The sequence below is a fragment of the Colossoma macropomum genome, unplaced genomic scaffold (assembly GCF_904425465.1).
Source record: "Colossoma macropomum unplaced genomic scaffold, Colossoma_macropomum, whole genome shotgun sequence".
Classification (NCBI taxonomy): domain Eukaryota; kingdom Metazoa; phylum Chordata; class Actinopteri; order Characiformes; family Serrasalmidae; genus Colossoma; species Colossoma macropomum.
Genome location: NW_023494789.1, coordinates 34,596,490 through 34,617,869, shown reverse-complemented (window position 1 = coordinate 34,617,869; position 21,380 = coordinate 34,596,490). Strand labels below are relative to the sequence as shown.

The 21,380-nt window shown below is 38.2% G+C and overlaps 1 protein-coding gene across 2 annotated transcripts in view; it reads left to right on the top strand.

Moving 5' to 3' along the window:
- Positions 1-15,452: 15,452 nt before the first annotated feature.
- phc2b (polyhomeotic homolog 2b (Drosophila)) overlaps positions 15,453-21,380 on the top strand; it is a 37,271-nt gene continuing 31,343 nt past the window's right edge. For both annotated transcript variants that reach the window (XM_036571099.1, XM_036571098.1), the window contains exon 1: positions 15,453-15,570. The gene's annotated coding sequence lies outside the window, so the exon portion shown is untranslated. The remainder of the gene's footprint in view (positions 15,571-21,380) is intronic.

Here is a 21,380-nt window from a genome sequence, read left to right as displayed (position 1 = left end):
CTGTGGAGTCGCAACAGGGCAGTAAAAGAGTCGTATGTGGCTCCAGAGCCTCAGCTGGTTCCTGTGACATCACAAAAATGATTAAATAAAAATGGGCTGTTTTACTGCTTTGTTTTCATAAATGGATCAAATCGACTGGGTAGTAAATAGTACATTTTAAAACTTAACTAATGTTTACAAAATAGTTAAAATACTATTATTTAAAAAATACTAGGGATGTCTAGTTTTCCATGATATGGGCCCTTTAAACCTCAAGATAACAACAACAAAAAAAACTTTCTTACAATCTGTCAACATGTTATTTCAAGCTATTATTTGAATAAAATCTAAATTTAAAGGCAGTCATGTTGCTACGTCACTTACTTTTTTAACTACAAAACAACTTATTTTTTAGAGTATATATCTTGTGAAAACTTGGCATGACAATAATGAGATTGTCAGAAAGACAGAAGAAGAAAAAACACACAGTGGCCTACGCTCCCCCTCTCCATCTACCTGCACACCCATGGGAACAAGGATCCCATGCAGGAAAACCCTCCACGCATTCAAAGATGAAGGCTCTTTTGATGCTTTGTCATGCTCAATCAAAAGTCAAAGAAAGGCACAGCCAGGCCACGTTAGACCAGATATCCTGACTGAGCACCAACAGCTTTAGCCATTCATCCAACTAAATAAACCTGTAACAATGCAGAGGAGACCTGAGGATTCATATCCAAATAAACAGTCTCACCAACAATCAGATTCAAAGTGCCTTCCACGCTGCTTTCCATCATTCAGAAACTCTCAGAGGCAACTATCAGTCCGGACTTTTGCCGTACGTGTATGAGACAAGCGAGCCAAGGAAAAGACTTGCCTTTGTTTCTGGAACTGTTCTTTATTTATGTTTGCAAGTGTTCTCCAGAATACATGTTAGTCATAGTCACGTCCCAGTGAGCACATCCTTTACACACAATGTTATTCTTTTCTTCAAAGATTTCCTTGTCTTTACAGTAGTTGCTGTGATTCATCTCAGTTGGGAACGGTTTAATGAAGGGAATGAAGTGGAAAAATAAAATTTATCGTTAATGTGCATTATCGTAATGATTGTCATGCACTTGCACTGCAAGAAAGGCTACCTTGACAAGAGAAACATTTTAAAAATAGTCAAAATATGCAATGTTTCTCATTATGAGACTGTTGTAAGAATATTATAAGGTCATTTTAACTCCATAAAATCCCAGACTTATGACATACTAAGGCTTATTATTCAGTAACTACATGTATTTTAATGCAAACAAGCTGAGTTATTCCTGCTGACATGCCCTGGCTATTTAAGGGGTTAAGCTATTTTATCTGGTGAAATGATCTTATCTCATTAGTAGATCATTAGTGGATCATTTTGCTTGTCAACAGAATGCTTGTCAACAAAATGATCCACCAGTAGATGGTCATTTCAGTAGATACAAATATTTAATGTTATAACGTAAGATAATATTGAATACCCTGACTAAGAGGATTGCCAAGACAGCATTACATCACTGTCCTAAAAACCTCAATTTTTTTGTTGATATCTATGTTTCTATATCATTTGAGCACAGCATCTGTCCTTTACATTGTGTGACACTTTCATGACGAATGGAACAATAGAAATGCTCTGAAATTACTTGGAATACATTTCGCTTTGCATTAACTTACATTAAAAGTAAAGAAAGTTTTTGTCTTTTTTGGGCAGCAACAATTTGTTTCTGTAATTTGTTTCTCTCATAAGCTTTGTAGAAAGTATCTTTATGTAGTCAAAGGCAGCATTTTACAAACATGCAAAGTTGGATGATAATGCAGTTTTTTGGTCTGAAATTGATTTACTATAGTGAATCACATGAATGGCCCTATTCAGCTAAACACCCAAAAGGCCAAGAACAAGGATAAAATCTACTGTCAGTTGGCCAAAATCATGTGACCATATTGCCACAGATATCACAGCTACAGTGCCGGTTATGTACACATAGTCAGATGTGTGTTTTGGAAATATGTAGGAAAAATGATGAATCATCAAACGTTTGTGCAGGACATAATCTATCTGCTCCTAGACGCAAAATACTGCCTCTCAGTGCTGTCTTTGTATTTCCATTGTAAGTATTTCCAGTTAAGCAAATCATATATACATATTATATTTGCATGAATTACACGGCCTCCTTCACACTGACTGATTAATATTCAGCCATGCTGTAGCATCTTGTTACCTCAAACTTCAGGAAGTGGTTCATTCTGAAACTTCATAGACTTACTGGCCTATTCTGATTAGGTGTTGAGTGGCATTTCAAAGTATTTTGACTGTGCTACGTGAATTTTAACACATATCAAGTCAACAATAAACATAAATGTTGTCAATCACTTCTTAAGGTCTGCTTGAAACATTTTGCCTTTTAAAATTTGCTAAAGTTTTATTATCATCAACATTCTGGTGACACTTTGTCTGAAGGCTACCTGCATAGGGACTTCACAACACATGCATAAGCAATGGATAACACATTTATAAAGCAGCACTTGATGACATTAGATGACATAAGATGTTTTATGAAGTACATGTTGTTGTGTTGACATAAGGGGCCCTAAACTAAAGTGGCAGACATTTGTTGCATTCATACAACTGCTATGATCAACTGATCATCAGAATAATATAACTCTAATTGAATTTAGGACATTTCAAAGACGCAAGTAATTTTGTAGTTAAAATGAACTTTGGAACAAAAGAAATCCTTCATCTACACTCTAAAAAATGCTGGGTTATTTCAACAACCCTATGGCTAAATTACTGAAACTGAGTCACATTTATGGGTTATTTTGTAATTTATTGGGTAGTTTCATAACCCAGCACTCCTCAGACATAACATAATGTCTCAACACTGGTTTCCCTCTCGTCTGAAGAGGCTGCAGCAGAAGAACGAGCTGAAGAAAGTAAGTGACTTTAATCATTTTTATTATTTTTTTTTTCTGTATTATGTTACATTTGGTGGAATATACTGATATGCATTAGACACAATTTTTTTTCATTTGTTTGACTCATGAATTAAGAAAAAAAAAGAATAAAATGTGCAAAAATAAAACCCCCAAATGGTGATTTAAGTTAGCTAGCTAGCTAACAAGCTGACCGTAGCGTTAAACTGGTCAGCTAGCTAATATAACGCATTAGTTTGGCAAAAAATCAAATGTAAACTTTTCCCCACTTGCCCCAAATGTAGTCGAGCAGCCAAACCTTTTTACTGATGCTACGAGGACAATTTAGCTGCTTCTTAAGAAGTGTTAGAACACCAGTTAGCTTTGCGCTAACTGTATGCTAACATTACTTAGTTATTGGCTGGCTAAGTATTTTGGACTTTATTTATTTTACAATTTTTTACATAATTTGACAAAAAAGTGAACAAAGTCAAAGTTAAAAAGAGTTAAAAAGCCTTTATTATAAAACGACTATAGACAAAAAAATCTCTCAATGTGTTTCGGCCTTAGCCTTCATCAAGGAGAGTGTCAACACAAGCTCTATACGGGTGCTCTAAATAACCACAGTTGATTAGCTACATGACATTGTTGACTTTGGAAGTCTGAGTGATTTACAAATGTCACAATACAAAACAACAGATGTCAAATGTGGGTATTTAGAGCACCTGTATAGTGCTTGTGTTGACACTGTCCCTGATGAAGTCTCAAGTCAAAAGAGACAAATTTTTTAATAGCCATGTTATAATAAAGTCTATTTAACGCAATATGCCATGGAAATAGTTTTAAACAATGTGCTTAGGTGACTTTGTGTGCTGTATGTACTGTATGAAAATGTATATGTCTAAGAACATTCATGCATATAGATAAAAATAAATATAAATTATCACTTAAGGTTAAGGGCATTCAGAATTTTCCATAGAACTAATATATGGAGCCCTGCACTAGGCCTCTGCCTTAAGGGTCCCACTTCTTGGGAACAAGGCTTCATAACAGTGGCATGAAAGGAATGTCCCTCACTTATTGCTTTAAAAAATATATTGTTCAATGCCTATGCATGTGTTATGAAATTCCTATATAGGTCGCCTTCTAATAAAGTGTTGCCAACATTCTCCACTCCCTGAGTTCTGCTACCCTGCAGGGTTCAGATCCAGCCCTCCAGCTGGAACTCAAATATACAAAGTGAAAAAGCTTTGTTTGCTGTCATTTACATTTAAAGTGGTTGAGGCAGTACAGGAAGAGTAAACTACAGCTCAAAAGGTGGGAATTGAGATTTAAAATAAATTTTGTAGCAAAGTCATATATACAATGTACTGTGCAACTTCACTGGATTCAAAGATGGAGAAAATAAAACTGGAAAACAAATACAAAATTTTTGAATTTCTTGTCCATTTGATAAATAAGGATGTAGATGATTCTTCACAGTACTGAGAATGGTGGCATTTTAAAATTTATTTTCATTTTGCCTAAACAGAGCTCAAATCACAAGATTGGTGCTAATTACTAAGTAAATACATAAATAGAGCTGATTATTATTAGACAGACAGACAGACAGATAGACAGATAGACAGATAGATAGATAGATACTTTATTGATCCAGAAGGAAGTTTAGCAGCCAGTAGCAGTCACACCACACGGACGGTTATAATAATATTAATAATATCACTATAATATTACAGCAGCTTATATTAATCATTATTATTATTATTATTAATTTCAAACCACAGGGTATTTTGATCAGGCATGTGACTCTTGTAAAACAGTAAAGGGGCGCACTGGGTGGCATGGTGGCACAGTGGATAGCGCTGTCGCAGCAAGAAAGGCTTGGGTTTGGTTCTCAAGGTTTCCAGAGTCCTTGCGTGTTCTCCTCGTGTCTGCATTGCTTTTCCCCCCATAGTCAGGCCAACTGCCCCTAGGTGTGCGTGAATGTGTATGTCTATGTGTCTGCCCTGTTATGGACTTGCAATGAGCAATGAGTTCAAAGAGCACTGGGATTGGCTTCAGCAGCCCTGCGACCCAGGAGGATAAGTGGCTTAGAATGAAAGAATGCAAGCGCCCTCATGTGGACAGAATGAGACTTCTCATAATGAATGTTTTAGAGTTTCACATTAAAGGTAAGAGTTTACAGCGAAAAGCTTACTGCTTTTTGAAAGGTATTTAAATAGAAGAGCTCTCTCTCCCCTGAATTACATTTAAACTTAAGGTAATTATAAAACAGATGCCATTTTAAACAATGTGTGCTTCTTTATCACAGTGCCATTGTTTAGCACCCTTTTGTGACTTTGATATGCCATTAAGACATATAAACACTGAGTGTGCACTGAGCGTCATCTTTCACACCGTGTCCTGAGATAAACTCACACCTTTGTGTGTGTCCTGAGCGTAGTATTTCACAGGCTGCCCTGCCAGGCGTCAGTGAGCAGGATCATACCACACAGCCGCACTCCACATGCCGGCCTGGAAATATCAGGGACAGTTTGTATTCTCAGATGACCCTATTTCATGTAGCTGCCAATGTTTAAATACAGAGCCATAAAAAGCTGTAGGAAAGCTTATGGAGAATGACACTGCAAACATCAGCAGTAGTGGACTTACATACATGGAGAAATGGAGTGTACACTGTGAGGTTATTATTGAATGGCAATTATTAATATGAAAAGTGATTCCAAATTTTTGAACAGTAGTTTAGGTAGAAAGATTGCATTTCAACACTGAGAAAAAAAGCACTGTGTAGGTCACAAGCATATAATACCAAAATTACAGAACTCCAAAATGATATTTGTCCTAATTGCAGTAGAACAACTGAATAGACCTCATAGGTAGCAAAAGAAAGGGTCAAAAATGAGACAACAGACACAAATGGACACAAATTATTTACGATTTTATGTATATACTTACTGTGCACCTACTTGGTATGTTTTGTCTAAAAACTGTAAGAGTAGGAGGGCTTTAAGAAATAAATTGTGTCTTAAGATGTGGAAAAATTGAGATGTGAAAAAGGAGAAATAATATAATGGTGCAGGAAAAGCAACAGCATAGTTTGATTCGAAAGCCTGAGGTGTCATACCAGGATTGCTAGGCCGAAAAACAGTGGCAGGAGAATTATTAAAGAATGGACAGAGGCCTGCGGGGTGAAAAATTATCAAAAAGAATAAAGAAGAGAAGCTCAATATGGAAGAAGTATCATACTTTTGCACCTATAGCACATTTAAAGTTCAAGGAGCTGATGTAGGTTTGTATATAAAACATATACAACCTTCAGTTCTAGAACAACTGGAACTGCAGGTGAAACTCAACTAAAAACAGAAAGCAGTGGTTTATAAATCTACTTTGACCTGTAAATATATGTTCATTCTGAAATCAATGCCTGAAGAATGTTACAAAAAAGTTGGAACAGGTAAAATGTAAAATGTTGTGATCAGGTGATGCAATCATTCTTTGGTTTATAAAATGAGCACCCAGGCAAGGCCGAGTCTTTTATAAGCAAGGATTGGTCAGTAGTCTTTGCCAAAAAATGTGTCCTGACTCCAGCAGTTTAAGAACAACATTTCTCAATGAAAGATTGCAAAGATTTTAGGGATTTCACCCTATACAGTGCATGATATCATCAAAATATTCAGGGAATCCAGAGAAATCTCTGTCCAGAAAGAGCAAGAAGAAAAACACAATTAAATGTCTATGGCCTTTGATACCTCAGTTGGCACTGCATTAAAAAGTGGCATGTATCTTTTATGGATATCGCCACATGGGCTCGGAAACACTTTGACAAACTGCTGTCAGTAAACACAGTTTGTCACTGTATACACAAGCGCTAGTTTATACTGTATTGCACATCGAAAGTCATTTGTCAACCATGTCTGGAAATGCCACTGACTTCTCTGGGCTTGAGCTCCTCTGTAATGGACTGATGCAAAGTGGAAACATGTATTATGGTCTGACAAGTTCACCTTTCAGTTTGTTTATGGAAATGATGTCTGTTGAGTCTCTAAGGCAAAACACAAATAGAACATCCAGATTGTTACCAGTGTAAAGTTCCAAAGCCAGATTCTGTCATGGTATTGGGTGTATTAACATCTGCAGTCCACACCTTTCTCCCATTGAAAATGTATAGTGCATCAGGAAATGAAAATGACAATGGAGACCCTGTATGGTTTTGCAGCTGAAGCATTCTGCTTTCAAAACTGGATCAATTGGTGCCTTCAGCTCCCAAACACTTATCAAGTGTTGTTAAAAGGTAAGGTGATGTAATGTTAGACGTGCTCCAATTCTAACTTTTTGCAGGCGTCAAATTTGGAACGAGTGTATATGTACAAAAAAACAATAACAATGAAAAAATGAATACATGTAATTGGAGCTGTAGACCCATTTTGTTGAATTTTGGATTTGTAACATTTGCCCTCAAACAGGTGAATATCTTAATAAATAACTGTTCTATTCCAGATTTCAGATTTATACTGGCTGGTTTAAATTTGGGTCTTTTTGAATCAGTTGGATAAGTTTTGGGATCAGTGCTAATGTTGTTAAATTATTTAAAGACATGATAAATCTATACTTACAATGAAATATAGCTTATATTTTGCTATGACTGGTAGGCAGCAGAAAAAGCCCCACTGTATGAATGCAGCATCTGACTGACGGGGTCACCCAGTCTAGTAATGTTGTCACAGCTGTTGTCTCACCTAAAATTAGCCCATGTGTATATGTGTCTACTGAGCATCCAAATAAGAAATGAAAGCAGAGAGAACTTATACAGATGACATATAAATAAATAAACAGTTGTCACGATCTCATGAAAGCCTCTATAGCTTAGTAACTTTGTAGGAAAAGGAAGAAAATGTTCAATTAAAAGGGAGACTTTACTGATTTTCCAAAATCTCTGCTTAATTTAATGGTTACGATGTAAATAGAATCATTCAGACTGATTTGATGTGAATTGCTCCATTCTAGAGAAATTTATCAAGTCAGAATTGTTTACAGTGGTGGTGATAGGAACCAGACATCTGAAGCATGTAATGCCTCTAAAAGCTCCCTCAAAGAAAGCTGTTACATGAAATAGTTACAAATACACTGCCTGATGCCTGAGACATTGTTTAACAATTAGTGAAAGTTATGGCTTAAAATGTGTTTTTTTTTATCATTAATGGCAAAGGGGGACATTCAGGATGTTAAAGCTGCAAAGTAGTAATGTATTTGTTCAGATTTACCACTGTTTTATCATTTTCAACATTGCATATAAAATATATATATACATATACATATATATGTAGGTTCACCGCTAGTTGTGGATAGTAAATAAAATGGCTATATTTGCACTGTAGACATCATGACCACTGGTTCCTGTCGCCACCACTGCATTGAAATATGAGTGGGTAAGTTTCTCTGCAGTGACCTGTTGCACATCAAAACACTCTGAATGACAGAATGTAACTTCTGAAAAAAACCTTAGAGATTTACTTTTCAAAACTTTAACTGTTTTTTGTCATGACAGCATGATGTAAAGTTCATCATTTTCAAATGGTTAGTTATACCAGCTATAACAGAAAAAACAACAGAAAAGCACACATACTGTCCTATCTATTATTATTACAAGCATTTATAATCTGGTGACCTTTAAACCCACAGGAGGTCTGAAGCCCTCTATTTAAACCATTTGTATTTGGGTTATCAGACTTTACTTGGAAGTGTCTAGTGCTTTTTTTAAGAATTCCACAAAAACAAGCTGAATTTTAAATTTCAACTACTTTAAGAACTGACATGTTTAGAAATCTGATGCAAAAAGAAAAGTGATAAGCATAAGCAGACTAACAAGAACAGCAACTTTTCAACAGGAAGACCAGGAAATACATGGTGTGTAGGCTAGGCCAGTAAGGTTTTAAGGTTCAGAATCCAAGGTCTCATTCCACATCTCAACAGCTCTCTCCTTTTTCTATCTTGTGAACACTGATGTAAATATAAATGGGTTATCGAAAGCACTTACGAATCCACATAGCCATATATAGCGCTGCAGAAGGGCATCTGGAATGAAGAGAAAACAGACAGAGAGGAAATATCTCAGCTCTGGAAATAGACTCACTGTATGTGCCTATTCAGAGGAGTCGGTGGCTGATTATCAGGCAGGCCTGCGCTCCACAGCTCAGGCCCAACTAATGTAGACTAGACATAAGTGAGATTCTAGAAATCACAACCGAAAATAAAAGTCAGTGGAGTTCAAATTTCTTGTGACTTGACTATTTTAACTCACAGTTCACTGGATGTCAAAAAGGTGAATTTAATAAAATAATAATAAAAAACCCCTGATATGTGAAAAAGTTATGGCACATTTTATATTTTATGCTTTATTTGTTTCAAACATGTTCAAATCAGCAAATAAATCGAAAATGTGCATTGAATTTTGCAGAAAAGTGACATTTAATTAAGAAAATATGTCATTTGACTGAGAGTGTTCAAATATTGCATATACCTGTATATGAAGTAAAGTCCTTTTATTAAAACTTGTGCAGATGCATCTGTGGAGCACAGGATTCAGATTTGCAAGTGTGGCGTGAGAGACCGGGCCTTGAACAGGCCACACAAGGTCCTGTAAATCTCCATCGTACTCTGTGGGAATGACACCACACTGAATGCCACAGCTGCTTTCACACTGACCCTCATCATCCACCCCACTTGCTGACAAATGAACAAGTCTCTGATAGACAGTGACCTCTTCTAGGAACGCCATAAAAAGCCTACAGAACACGTCAGGTCACTGTGACATCGAGAGCAGCGGAGGTTACTGCAGTTCAGTGATGCTGCTAATGTCAAAATCAGAAAGCCTTTTACAAATTAGCAGCCCCAACTCCATTAAGTGCTGATCTATGACCAGCTTGTAGTAAATCTACGATAGCATTGTTGAAAGAGAAACTAACCTGTCTGAGAGTGACAAAAAGCAACCCTCTTAACATTAACAAAAGACCTCTTAGCTATGGTTTGTGATATCTATTCTCAAGGCTTTTGGTCTCTGTGGCAACATATTGAGCTCTCTTGACGCCGCTTCACTCCAATAGTGTTTAAGTGTTTAAGCGGCTCATGTTGAAAGAACAGACAGCAAATAAAATGAGAAGAGCACAAGGGAAAGGGACATGTGGGAAAATGTAGCAGGCCACGAATCAGAGATAGCGCAAGGAGGAACGAGGAGAAGGAGAAAAGTGGAATAGGGGTTCGTGATAAAAGTTCATTGACTTTGAGTGTACATAAAGGAATTCTCCTATCATCACAAGAGAGTCTAAATTGGGTCCATGTGGGTCCAGCATGGTCCATACACCATTTGTAACCCAATTCGTAAACTAACAAGCTTAGTAGAGACGTTAGAATGGGGAAATTACTAAACTGTCCATAGTTTTGTTAAGGTGACTGAGAAGAACCACTTTGCTAAGCTAATGGCTAATTTGCCTTTACAGCAGGCTTCAAGGACCCAACTCTTGTACTAGAGAGCTTGTGTCAAGCACAGTTTAGCAGTTTCCCTGTCCAATACACCTTATTTAATCCAATTAGTAAACCACCAAGTTTAGTAGACATGTTAGAACAGGGAAATTGACAAACTGTTCCTGCCATAATTTTGCTAGGGTGACTGAGAGGAACCACTTTGCTAAGCTAATGGCTAATTTGCCTTTAGAACAGACTTCAATGACCAAACTCTTGTCCTAGAGAGCTTGTGTCAAGCACAGTTTAGCAGTTCCCCTGTCTTATTTAACCCAATTAGTAAACCAACAAGCTTCGTAGCCACATTAGAATGGGGAAATTGCTAAACTGTACTTGACACAAGCTGTCATGTCAAGGAAGCCTGCTCTAAAGGCTAATTAGCCATTACCTTACCAGGTTCCTCTCAGGCATTTTAGCAAACCTATGGCAAGCCTTTTGCTGGCCCAAAACACCACATGAACTTTTAAAAACATGGGAAGATTAAAGTAAACAAATAAGGAATTAATCTAATGCAATGAAATCATTTTACTGAGTCTGTTGTTCTTAGAATAAAGGTAACATGTAGTCTGCTACTACAATGCACAATATAATAGAGTGATATCATTCAGTACTGCCAAATGTAGTCTTCAAACATCAGTTATAAAGGGTGTTTGGAGAGATTTAGTATAATTTGAAATACTGGATTTATTTCAAATACTAAGGTCTACCACTTGCAATTGAATTAAATTAAAACAATGCTAATGATGACCACTAGATGGCAGCATATAAACATAGAACAGATCCTCTATACTGACCTACTTTTGGTGCTTCAGTAATACTCCACTCACACCAACAGCCAGATTCAAAGTGAAGTGTGGTTGTACAGTAACTTACAACACAGGGCTGTCCTTATTTCTATGAATGAGTAATGAGCAGTGTATATGCTGAGGGCAGTGCACAGTGAGTGACGTCACACAGCTTTCTGTTGGCTTGTGTTTTTTTCTTGAGTTCATGTGAGGTGCCTGTTTCTCAGTGCACTTACATACTCTGAGGTCATTTTTTTACCACTGAAGACGGGTCAGTTTAGGGCACTCAGAGGACGCTAGAGCCTACAACCTGATAAACGGCCACTCTCCCTCACTATTGTTAAAAGAAACCTTCAGTGTTTTAATCTTTATCTGCCGCATCTGCAGCTTACTGTCAGTTACCATGGGTAATAATTTTGACACACTTCCCTGCACTGAGTAAAACAAAAAAGAGCTTGTTGACTCAAAACATACTTATAATAGAAACCAGTGGGAAGTTGCTGAAGGTAAGTACAGGGAAATTGTGTGTGGTAAATGACTGTATGCTAGAGAGAGATTGGAAAATGCTAGCATACCTTTCAAGATGCAGCACGTAATGTATAAAAAGATATTATCCATTTGCCAGTTTATTATTAGAAGAGCCAGTTCCCCCAGTAAAAAGATTAGAATCAGAACCAAAAGCATATGTTAAAATGGGAATTCTAGTAATTTACCTAAATTTCTGTATAATTAAATTAAGATACAAAACAAACAAAGTCTTTCAGAGTGGTTTGGTGTAAAATGCTCTGTTCTAGACAAACTTCCAGAGTCAGAATACTTTACAGTGGTGGTGATAGGAACTAGACATCCAAAGCATTTAATGCCTATAAAAGCTACCTCACAATGTTATAACACAAAATGGTTACAAGTAGATGACTGACACATTGTTTCTATGATAGTTTTGTGATAAGATTTTAGTTTAAAATGTAAATATTTAATCCATTCATGGTGGAGGCGCACATGTAGGATGTTGTACACTCTCAGAAATAAAGGTACGAAACTGTCACTGGGGTGGTTCCCTCAAGGGTACATCTCAGTATCTTTAGTCAGGGAACATAACTGTAACATAATCCACTGAAATTTTTCTAAGTTGTATTGACTCCACACACCCCGTTTCATCTCCAGGCTTTTTATTTTATTGTTATGTTTTGAAACTTTAGCTTATGAACAGGCACGAATACATATTTTCCACTGGGAAAAACTTTTTCAAGGTACACAATTGGACCTTAAAACCACTATTGTACCTTTGAGGGTAAATTTACATTGTTTGCACCTTGATTAATGATAAATGTACCTGCACAGAACCTTTATTTCTGACAGTATAATGCAAAATGGTAGTGAAATGAAACATAGTAGTTTGGATTTACATCTATTTTACCATTATCAACATTACAAACTCAGAAGACACATGTAGATCACCGATCTTTTTGGATTGTAAATAATCTGTCTATATGTGCACTGTAAACATTGTGATCTCTGTTTCCCATTAACACCACTGTAAAAATCTGAGCTGGTAAGTTTCTCTACAATGCATTTTCATATCAAAACACTGAATGGCCTTGTTTACATGTCAACAATTGAACTGTGCTGAAAAATCAGTGGAACTCCCCTTTAACTGATGGTATTTGCTTTGGTAGATAATTACACAATCAGAGCAGCATAATTTAAACTCAAAAACACTGTACATACATTTATGTGTGCAAAATGGAACATGTAAAAATGTGTAGTCTAATATTACAATTGTTCACATGGCATGAAACCCATAGACCTATGGACCTTTAAAAGAAGAGTATCACTAAACACATTTCTCAGCACTGTGACAGTAGCAGCGGGACCAGCATAGCGCAGAGAGCCCCCCCACCCCCCCACCCCCGCCAATAAATATTTCATCTGCCTTCCTATGAATTATGCATACTCTATTACATCCCCACATAATATGATGCTTGCGTCAATTTGGAGGCCCATTGCTCCTCTGGTTGACGACTATCAAATCCACTGTGCGGGTGACATGTGATCCTGTGGCGGGTCCCCCCAGCCTCCCACTGCGGGGCTTATGGGAATTACTGCCTTACTGGAAAAGAGGTTAAGGCAGTGGGGCGCTGTGTCCGGAAGCCCAGTATCTAGGGAGCTGTTGGGGACTAGATAATTAAGTATTGGTCAAACAAAATAAGTCATATTACCATTGAATTATTTAGTATTAGCATGATGATGACGGCAGCATTTTTCCATATTGGAGATTTGATTCAGGATATGGAGAGGAAATTGATTTTTGTTCTACAAGAGAATTCAGCTATTCCATTGCTGTGGAACAGTGTTATATTGCAAAGATGAGTGTAGAGGGGTTCAGTAGAGCTAATGTTTGGGTGTAGCGAATGTGATCACCTGAGACATGACAGACCCTAAAATGGGCACATGTGAAGACCTGTTTTTTCATGTGATTTTTTCATGTTTTTGTATTGTCACTGTCCAAAAAAAAGTATCTCTGTTTTTTGTTTTACTTTTCTACATTATTTGAATAGCAGCTGTCCTTTTTATTGTACAAATTTCTTGATGATTGGATCAATAGAAATGCCCCAAAACTGCTTGCAATATAGTCTCTTTACATGAACTTGCATTTAAAGTAAGGAATGTTTTTGCCCTCTCGTGTAAGCTCACTACTTTGGAGATCCTTGTTTCTCTTTGGACAGGTACAACATGTAAATCACACATTTGTTTACATTATCATAACTTTAATTTCATCATATGTTTATATGTGTTACGTATGATCGCACATAATCTCACATGCGATCACACTTTTTCACATTATCACACTTTTTCACATGATCATGTTTTCCATGCTATCACATGGTTTTTCCCACGTTTAAATTTTTCACAAAATGAAAGTGTCTAAAAACACATAATCATTCTTATGTTCTTTTATAAGGGTGGTTTCCAGATAACAGCATTTGAATTCTCAATGCCTTTTTTGCACCTCAATTTTTGGTGCTGCAATTCTTCAGAATGGGTCATAAAAAACACACAAACTCGTGCACAACACCCAACACACACGCACCTGCACAACACCCAACACACACATGCACAGATACCAGGTCATGCCTGAGCTGTGTCATTGTCTCACACACCTTCGGGGACACACATACTCACAACCACAGGCACGCAAGGATACCAACCTTTGGACCAATCACGTTAGCCGGAATTAGCCCCTCGACCAATCAGCTTAACCCCTGAACCCCGAAGCCTGCATTTTACTGTGATCTTTATACCCCATCATTTGAATACATTTGCATACATTGGAACACACAGTACATGCAGCCCCTCCCCCATCCTCAAAATACAAGCATCACTCCTTCAGATCACAGGAGAGTAATAGCAGAGCGTGCAATAATGCAGAACACGTGGCCTAACAATGCATATTAGCTTTGCTGAAGGTGCAATAGCTTGGTGGGAACTGCATTAGCATTATCATCTTTCATCATTCTGCTGTGAACCGGGCAAACAAGCTTTTCAGTTTCAGTGATTGTGTTAAGAATGTTATGCAAGTGGGCCTGTTGTACCCAAATCATATTCAAAAGCTTTCAATTGGGCAGTAATGCATGCTCATCAAAAGGCCATGCAGTGGCATTAAAGCCTCATCTGGCTGCTTTAAGTATTGACCCTACTTAAGTTGCCATTGTTAATAATTTTTCGCAGCTGACTGGAGGAAGAAGAGAGAGGATGTGTGATTAGCCTGAACATATTGCAGCACCCAGCAGTCTATTGTCACATGTTTTATTATTGGTGATATTTTGTTAGAATATGCATAAAACAGAGAGGCAGAGAGAGAGAGAAGAGGGGAGTAAACTAACACAAACCAATTGATTAAATATATCTAAGAAAACGTCTTGATTTAGTGGTAATAGATCCTTTTGCATGTTCTTTGCATGCCCCCCAGTGGGGGCTTTTATTTGCATGCTCGCCTGGTTCAAGCAAGGCGCCATAAAACACCACTGAAGGGTTAAATCTCTGTGTTGCTATGGCGACTTCCACAGACTAGCTGAGGCTGTGCACTGACAGCCGCATAGAGCGAGAGGGAAGGGGGAGGAGTTTCGAGGCGATGGGTGGTTCCGTGGTGCTGCACCGCGCCCTCTGATTGGCTGGAGCCAGGTTACATGTGACCTTTGGAATGCTAATGCCTGGATTCCCCCCAACCCCCCTCCTGCTGCTGTCTCTGGTCTGTAGCGAGCGGTCTGTGGAGAGCGCAGCCCAGAAATGGTGTAGGATAGCAGGAAAGCAGGAAGAAATCAAACCCTAGGAGGGAAAGACAAGGCCTAGGCTAAAGGTAGGAGAGCTTTGGCTTAAATATCAAGAGGCTCTGTTGTTTTCCTTTGTTTAAACTTGGCTCTACGGAAGTCATGGACTATATGTGTGTGTATGTGTGTGTGTGCGTGCGTGCGTGTGTGTGTGTGTGTGTGTGTGTTTGTTTTCTCGCTGAGAGCCAGCATGCTTCCAGGCTCTTTTGAGAGGAGCGCGCTCACCAAATCTGACAGTTTGACGGACAGCATTGAGGCTGCAATACATCTGACCCACTTCTGCCAAACCTCTGTTCTGCACTAGATCTGCTTCTGTTAGTTCTTAAAGCCCAAATGAGCCCATGGTGAATTTTCAGGCTTCTTCATGATGGAGAGGGGCTCAGAATGTTTTTGGAGAAAGCCAAAGCTGATGAGATGCAAACAGCATTTTGAAGTTATAAGATTCTGAATCTGCTCCTTTACAGCTCGGAAGCCATCAAGCCCTGTATATGTGTGTATGAAGCCGCCACAAGGCTAGCGTCAGGGGTCAGGGCTGGGTCACGGCCCCCTTTGGAGCTGCAATGCACAGTAGGTCAGGCTGAAATGAATGTGTCCACCAAATCACTGTACACTGCTCAGATTGAACGCTGGTATCTGTGTAGCCGTGCGTGTGTGTTTAATGTGCGGTTTTCTCTGGCAATGCCGAGGTGGATTTTCAGCCAAATTGCACCTCGGCTTGAAAAGAATTAGAAACATGCTTTAACCAGGCCAGGCCACAAAATAACTCTGCATTTTATTAAAGCAGGAATTTGTAAACTATTTCTCATTACAGCCTTACGCTCGGACCAAAGGATTCCACTGAAGTCTTCGTGAAGTACCTAGAAGATGGTACTTGGTACCTGGAAGATGCTGTTGAATCTTTGCATTTCAGAATCATTGATTAGATCAAGTTCATTTATTCTCTCAACATATGTCAGTTAACTTACCACAGACACTGTCACTGGCAAACCCTGACTAAAGCTAGGCCTTCATTTTGGGCCATAAATGTCAAAACCCAAAAATGAGGGAAAAAACACCTCTACAATATTGCTAATTGCTGTTTCCATGCCTATGAAATTTCATTAGTAAGTTAGATCTATTCATAGGGTGAGTCACATGACCATGTTTTGGTGGTTTTAGCTTATACAGGGACATTTATTCCATGTTTTATTTGAAGCTTTTAACAGTCATATTCACATATATTTTGCCTTGTATGTTGCAGTTTTACAGTGATTCTTTCAGTAATGAGGCCTGGCGTACGGCCGCTGTTTTCCATTTTTAAGAATTTACTGAAACCTGTTTAGACTATGGCTGACGGTAATGTATCTAGGACTTCGCCAAGAGCTAGAGTAGAGCTGGGCAATAATGTAATATCACGATACTTAAAGAAGTTTTTAAGATACATGATACAACATTTACTTTTAACTGTGAAACACTATGAATCCAACTGTATTAAGCATTTCACATACTGTGCTGCACTAAATCAAATTAAACAGGGCTAAGTATGCTCTCTTTATAATCAACATGCAGTTGGACAGCTTAGAAAAGCTTATTGTGACATATTGTGATTTTATTGCAATAACGATAACAGATCTAGCCTAGAGTGATTTTTTTCCTCACTAAATTGGACCCACCAGTTGGAGGTCAAAACGTGATTGCTTGATTCCACAGTTCAGATTATGTTAGTGGTAAATCTGATGTGTTAGACCTTCAGTTCAGCTCCCGAAGTTCTAACCAATGGGAAAGCTAGCTTGGCTGCATCTACATAGATACCACAGAAAAAAATGATTTGATAATGTTCTCTTGGGCATTTCAAGAACTTAACCCTTTTGTTTCCCACCAAAATGTACAGTGAAATAAGAATATTATTACATTACATTCAGACAGAAAATATGAAAGAAATTAGAACACTATTAAATAACAATAAACTAAAAATTCAGATATTTATTGCTGAATTTCATAGAAATTACTCGGCCTTCTCTGAGGGTTCCCCACTAGACCTTATAGCACACTATCATCACATAAAATACATGCTAAACTGTAGTGTTCTTTACTGATTAATGCTGTATATAGATAGAAATCCACCCTTTCCCACCAGTTCTCCAGTGAAAGTGCTTTTATCTAATAATCTGGCTGAGCTCATGGTGTCGTAGCCCAGATGCTCAGGGACAGAGACTCAATGTTGATTGTAGGGGGACTAAGGCATTGTACCCTAACTACAGATTACATGAAGGAATTAGGGGCTCGAGTGTTGTCCTTCTAACCTGAGGTCAAAGAATGAATCAATCTGAGACAGAAAGAGGGGTAGATCAAAATCACGCACTTGTACAAATGACATCTCTATGAATGCATGGCAACAGGGCATCTGGAGAAAGGCCTAAATGTCACACACGTTCCCAGCAGTCCTCTGCTGTGTCCGTGTGTGTACCCAGTGTCCTCAGCCTGCTGTTAGGCTGACAGGATCCTCCTGGGCTGATGTTTACATTCTCCAGCTGGGCCACAGCACATTGCTCTCTATGCTTCCCAGAGTTCTGACATTCAGAATGGAGGCTTCGCACTCAGAGAACAGCGGCTGACATTTTCAGACCTATCGCAGACAGACCAGACGCTTTTGTCAGTCAGCACTTGTGAAGATCATTCTGCTGTCATGGGAAACCAGCAGTGCTGAAGGCAAAGCAACTGCCAGAACAGCTCCTCTGGCCATGAGATCCTTTAAAAAGGGCCCTTAGCACTGAAGATCATGTACCAAGACAGAAAAAATGTCAAAATACATTTTCTGAAACTCTGTTATTTATCTAAGGTCACATAAACTTAGCAGCTTATGTCATAAAGCATATAGAGAAACAGAAATCATAACTGGGCATTGAAGGCTCTGTCATTGGTACTTGAGATTGAATAAATAAAGTAACGAATTAGAGTCGAAAGCAGAAGTTTGAATAATGCTGATCACATATTTAAGTGAAAATAAGTTGACACATTCTCCACAAGCAGCAAACTTAAATATGGCATTTGCAACATGTTGGAAAATATTAAAACATATAACGTGGCATAACTTTTTATTTTTGTTTTTTTTCCTCCAATATGTCAAATTTAGCAAATGAACAGTAATTGTGCATTAAAATGACCAGAAGTGTGTTCTCGGTAAATGATTTGTGTTAACTTGTTTTCACTTAGAAAATCAGCAATACGTAGTTTAAGTAGGGGTGCTCAGACTTTTGCATACAACTGTATGTATAAACCATGAATTAACCATGTTTGTTATGACAGTGATCATATCACCAATATCATAAAAGTGTTGTTAACTTGAATGCAAGTCATGTCATTTTGGACCATTTCAATTGGTGCATTCATCATGACATCTTTAGACAATGATGTAAAGGGCTGCCATTTTCCAATGATGTAATATATATAATATAAAAGGTTATAGTGTAAATATACATAAATAGTACTACTCTCATACACACTCATTCTAAAGAGAATTACTCACAGTGCTCTTTGCTGTCATTATAAGTCAGTTTGGCCTGCAAAACATCATTACCCCCATCTCCGTAATCCTTACATTAGGCTTGGGGTCCAGAGGATCTCATTACTGGCTTTTATAATCTAATCCCCATTAATAAAAATGAGGAGGCCCCAGGTAACCCAACTCATGGTATACTTTATTCATGGCCTTCACATCCAGACTTCATCCAGCTCCCCTGCATTGATCTCCGGCTCCCCCGAGACTCACATGGTCGCTGGGGAGCGCATGTCTGCGGCTGTATAAACTCCACTCCTACTGAGTGAGGCAGCAGAGGGATACCAATTAACTAGGCCTCGGGGGCTGGGGCAAAGTGGGGTATGGGGACACTTGCCATACACGTGCACTGCTGCCTAATTATGCTATTGCTCATTTAAAAGTCAAGAAAGAGCTGCCAGAATAGCACAGTGACTCAGCAAGTGTAGTGCACCTGAGAGTATATATTGGTGGGCATCATTTTTGTCTGGTAAGATTTAAAGACATAAAGGCATATGCAAAGGTTTGAACACATCCAGAGTTATATGTTTTCGTTGAATTCCTAAGTGAAAATAAGTTAACAATATATCATACATGATCTGCAAATTTTGTGCACAGTTTCTATTCATTTGCTGAATTTAACATATTGGAAAAAATTAAACATACAATATAAATGTATTTTTTTCCTCAGTATGTTAAATTCAGCAAATAAACAGTTATTGGGCATTAAAATGTGCAGAAGTGTGTTGTCTGTAGACAATGTGTTAACTTATTTTTACTTGTTGGTATAGTGTAATGGGTAACACCTCTGCCTTCTGCACTGTAGACTGGGGTTCAGCCTCCCACCTGGGCAAGCGCCCTACAGCATACCGTTAAGAGTCCTTGGGCAAGACTCCTAACACTACATTCGCCTACCTGTGTAAATTGATCAGATTGTAAGTCACTCTGGATAAGAGCGTTTGCCAAATGCCATGACTGAAACTGTAAACTTACAAAGTCAACAAACATATAATTTGACCAGGGTGCTCAGACTTTTGCATACGACTGTGTTATAGCATATCAAAGACATAAAGATCTGGAATTTATTTTTGCTAATTTCAGACAAATTTCACAGTTTGACAGACACCACTGAGGCTGTGTTGAGCTGACCCACTTCTGGCAGGCCTCTATTGTGAACTAAATCTGGTTCCCAAAGCCCAAATCAATTCACTTGGCTGAGTGGTCATGCTTCTTAGCGTATGATGAGGAGCTCAGTATGTGTTGATGCTTCTTAATCTCTTACTGCATTTTCTAGAGAACCCAAAGTTAATGGGACAGTAACACTGTTGTGAAGTTATAAGACTGATGATTTGAATGCAGCTCCTTTGAAGCTGAGTCATTTAAGCTCTATGAGAGTTTATATTTGTGTGGGTTATTTTAGTCTGACAGGCTGCAGTTACACTTGAATCAAAGATCTATTGCCCTGTGATTTTTTTGCTTGTTTTAGGCTGATAAAGCTCTCAGTGTTATGATGTGTCGACCCTTTCAGACAACAAATCATTCTAGTTTATGAGTATGCGTGCTGTGATGTAACTGAGGATTACAACATTACGCTTGTCTAAGTCAAGGCCGACCCACGACCTGCTCTTTATAAACAAACATTCAGTGGGCTAAGAGCCATGGACAGAGTTGACCAAGTGCATCTGAAGCCTGCAGGCTGGGATGTTGCAATGATGAGTCAAAGAGATCAGCATAGGCCATCATCACTGGGCTAATCAGCAACTCTTCAGATCACGTCATCCTTAATCAACCACATCATTTACATCAACCTCTTTTTTGGATGTACAAACGGTGATGTCTGGTTGAATAAGTAAAAATAAACCTTAAATATTTCATTAATTTATTAAATTCTCATTACCAGAACACATTTGAAGATAAATCTGAATAAGTTTTTTCTCTCCCAACATTTCTTTTTCTCACACTATTGTCAGCCTAAGTATTTTAAAGCTAATTCGTAAAACATATCGTCGCTGTCCAAAGAAAACCATGCATCTCCATTTTTGTCGATTTTTGTTTTCTACATAGTTTCAACACACCAGTTGTCCTTTACGTTGTGCCAAAATTTCATGATGCACGGACCAATAGATATGCTCTAAAACCACTTGGAACAAAATCTTTTTGCATTGACTTACATTGAAAGGTAAGAGTGTTTTTGCCTTCTCCTGTAAAGTAACTATTTTGGAGATGCTGTTTTTCATTGGTCAGCGACGATATGTATTTTGGAATTTTAGGTCATTACGGCAAACACACTGGCAGCCATTAATGTATTTGTTTTCGCTTGTGCCA